At 36.6% G+C, this 3,596-nt stretch overlaps 1 protein-coding gene across 2 annotated transcripts in view; it reads right to left on the bottom strand.

The window, feature by feature from the left end:
* SPRY1 (sprouty RTK signaling antagonist 1) overlaps positions 1–926 on the bottom strand; it is a 6,331-nt gene extending 5,405 nt beyond the window's left edge. For both annotated transcript variants that reach the window (XR_003550153.1, XM_006153137.3), the window contains exon 1: positions 596–926. The gene's annotated coding sequence lies outside the window, so the exon portion shown is untranslated. The remainder of the gene's footprint in view (positions 1–595) is intronic.
* Between the last annotated feature and the right edge of the window lie 2,670 nt (positions 927–3,596).

Below are 3,596 nucleotides of genomic sequence, written 5' to 3'. Positions count from 1 at the left end.
TCGCCCGCCGCCCGCTGCCATGTGCTGCCTGTTGCTGCTCCGGTGATTGACAGGCCGGCCCACAGTCGGCGTGTCAGCAGCGAAGCAAAGCAACATGCAGTCCTGCACGTTTTTGCCTAAGTGCTTTTACCCCTTGGAATGCCTAGGAGTTCCAGCCACGTTCAAGCAACGCCTCTGCGCACTGGAAATCAATACCCAGAGACGGGAAATTCAGGTTTTAAACCATTGTTAAGCCTGGGAGTCGGTCGCCAACAATGCCTAAATAAACACGCATTTGGTCCCCACGTCGAGTGCCAGCCCCTCCTCGGTACACATGGCCCTGTGTTTCACACATCCGACCGTTTCAGACTTAAACTTGTTACTGGTCGGTTAAGGGAAAAAGTGAAAGGGACCTTGCTTTTCTTTTAGAGGTAGCATTTACTTTAAGAATGTTGCTTTTAGCAATGGGAATGCCACTGGTGGTTTGAAACGCAACCAGTGGTCTCGGCTCTAGAGTGCGTTGAAAGTAAACGCTCAGTTCCTTGGAAAAGCCCATACTTCTCACCTTATCTTTCCAAAAATGCCTACGAAAGGAAAGGAAGGAAACGGTTCTTACCTACTGCAAAGATTGGAAATTGCTTTTCAGGCACATTTACAGCGACTTGTAGCTGTTCCTTATCCAGGGCAGGGAGAGTTGTCTGCTGCTATCTGCAAACCACTGCGTGCCTTACAGGACGATCCCACTCTGGCTCCGCAGAATTTCAGCTCTTCGCCTCCACCTCCACCTCCACTCCAGGACACGCCTCCAGTGATATCATGTGTCAATCACACGGGCTGCCCGAAAACCTGGAACAGGATTTCCTCAATTGTCGTTTCCTCTTTCGTTTATGTGTACGAACTTGGACGCGTTTCCCTATAAACCTGGGTAATAAACATCCTCCCCAAACTTGGAATTGCCTTTGCAAATTCTATAAATGCAATTTGCGATCATGGAATACATTTGAATTTAGTCTTTAGTTACAGATCTCAAAGGTTTGGTGGGCTCCACCCTTAAATTTAAAAAACTGTGAACAATAAAAGATGAAAAAGGTTATATGCCAAGTCATTACTTATGGTCAACTAAAGAGAAAATGAATATAGAATTTTTTAAATGGTAATATACTATTATAGTTTTTACTTAAAATAAGGTTCAGAATATGTGAATTCTGAAAGTTCAAGAAGTGGTAGTCTTACTGCAAATGTATTACAACAATATGTGATAAAGGTGTAATTTCCTGCTGTGAGTTTTTAAATAATTGGTCTAGTTTGGCTTCTGATATAATTTCCCCCAAATCTATCATATGAAATCTCAAATTCCTTCCATTTTGTAGTATACTTTGCACAACCAAAAGCCAGCTAGTTTATTTTTCAAAGTTGACTCTGTAAAAGGCAAGGATAAAAACAGAAATAGTTTACCAAGAAGTTTTATCATTCTTAATAATATATGAAGTGCCCAGGAAAAATTTTAAAATGTAGTAAGTAGGAAATTTGCCTTTTGTTGCCTTACAATTGGAATTTAGACATTTATTATCAAAATCACGCAGTTCATACTGCAGTGAGGATGACTATATGAGATATTTAAGTTTCCATAGAAACTTTTAAAAGATTCCTAAAAACCAAAAACATAGAGTTGGTGGAAAAGAAATATTTTCCCAGGTACTGCCTATCAGGAGTAGCTTAAAGCCTTTGGCAAAAGAAAGCAAAGAAAAGCAAAACTCAAGAATCTAAATCATATATAAATTTGAGTGTGGAAAATTTCAGTATAAAGTAATTTTTAAAAATCTTCTTTATAATAACAACTGATTCCATTGAAACCTTTTCTTGATTTGGGAAGTTGTGTATGTTTTTTGATAGCAGATTTTCAAATGTCTCAACACTTTCAAAAATTCAGTTATCTTTAAAATTGCCTCCAAGGAACCTGGGCATTGCTAAGAACAACAGGAAAAAAAGCATTACTAGAAAATGACAGAATAAGAGTGGAGCCAAGAAGCTACATAATCATCCTTAATATTATAAATTGCCCTAAAATGGGCTATTTAAAAGCATAAAGATTTTGATGTGTGTGTGTGTGTGTGTAATTTTTTTTTTTTTTTTGTAGATCTCATTAGATGTTTGGGCTACATGACATTTTGCTGTTGAGGAAAGGTTTCTTGTGAATGGGTTTGAAATAATCAAGTCAGAAATAGAACTTCACATTAGATCTTTGGCTCTTCAGAACTGCCTTCTCAGCTATTCACAAATTTCAAATGAAAGGTCAGTTCACCAATGGGATAAAACCAGGAGAGGGAGCATGGAACATTCTACTTCCATAAAGTCTGCAACACAATATTTGAAATATTGCTATTACAAATACGCTTCCATTTCTTTCAACCAGAGACGCATTAAAATAATTTTCATGAGATTAAATGTTTCCTAATTATAAAAATAAAATCCATGAGCTTTCATCTAATAGGTCATGTTCTATTTAGAAATCAAATAGTACATTGGACGAAGCCAACTAATGACTCTTTACATCACTTAACACAAAACACACAATATGTTTTCCTCTAAATATTACATTACAAAGAGATGTAAGTACAAACTTGTCTCTCTGGATCTAGAAGACCTTCAACAAGAACTTTCTCTCCTTTTAACTGACTACAACTCTAAGACCTTGTAGAAATTCTAAAAGTTTAGCTTAAAAATTGACATTGTTCTTTATTTAGTAAGTTTAATTACAAGGGACCTTGGCTAGAAATGAACAACTAGAGTCTGAGATTTTTCTGAGAAGGAAAAACAATGTCAATATCAATGGGAAAAATCTTATAATAAGTTTTAGTTTACTATATTAAGCTATGTTTGAATAGGTGGAATGGAAAATGAGCTGACTTGTTCATGTGAAAACAGCCATCTCTTCTGCTGATTTGATTTTTGAAAAAGAATCAAGTGGAAATGAACAAAATCTGGCAACTCCTCATAACTGCTAGTGATTTTTAAAACTTTAGTAGAATGCTAGGAGCCTTATCGCATTCCTTGATCTACTGTATTTCCCAAAATAGAAATAGCAGAACCATCATGTGTTCTATGCTTTTGAAAAATGATAACTGATTCTCTGATGTTTGTGAAGTCATGGTTATAAATATAGTACCATCTTTTAACCTGGTGAGAAACAACAAACAAAATAATCGTAGAATTTGATAAGCGAATATATAAGAATCTAATAAATCAATGAAGAATCAGTAATGGAAACTCAGTGCTCTTTAATTTCCTTTTAGGGCAACAGGTCCCCATATTACTATACTTCCCAAGAAAAGCTGGCAAGGAAAGGTCATTTTATTTTCAGTTTCCTTTTGTAAACAATCTCTGTAGTGGACAGAAATAGACCAACCTATTCTGTAAATTTTCCATAAACATTCCCGTAATTCTCTTCCTTCTGCTGCATTTGAAATCCTCTTGTTCTGTATTGGTTTCAAATTCTGGAAGCGCTCAAATCAAGGAATACATCGAGTAAATCACACTGAGTGATTTGTAGAGTTCCTGTCGCTCTATAATTCTCCTCCCAGTCAGGTGTGTGCTTTGTCACAAGTGTGAAGGGCTCC

Source organism: Tupaia chinensis, unplaced genomic scaffold (genome assembly GCF_000334495.1).
Source record: "Tupaia chinensis unplaced genomic scaffold, TupChi_1.0 Scaffold000362_1, whole genome shotgun sequence".
Taxonomy (NCBI): Eukaryota; Metazoa; Chordata; class Mammalia; order Scandentia; family Tupaiidae; genus Tupaia; species Tupaia belangeri.
This window is presented reverse-complemented; position numbering and strand designations above follow the sequence as displayed.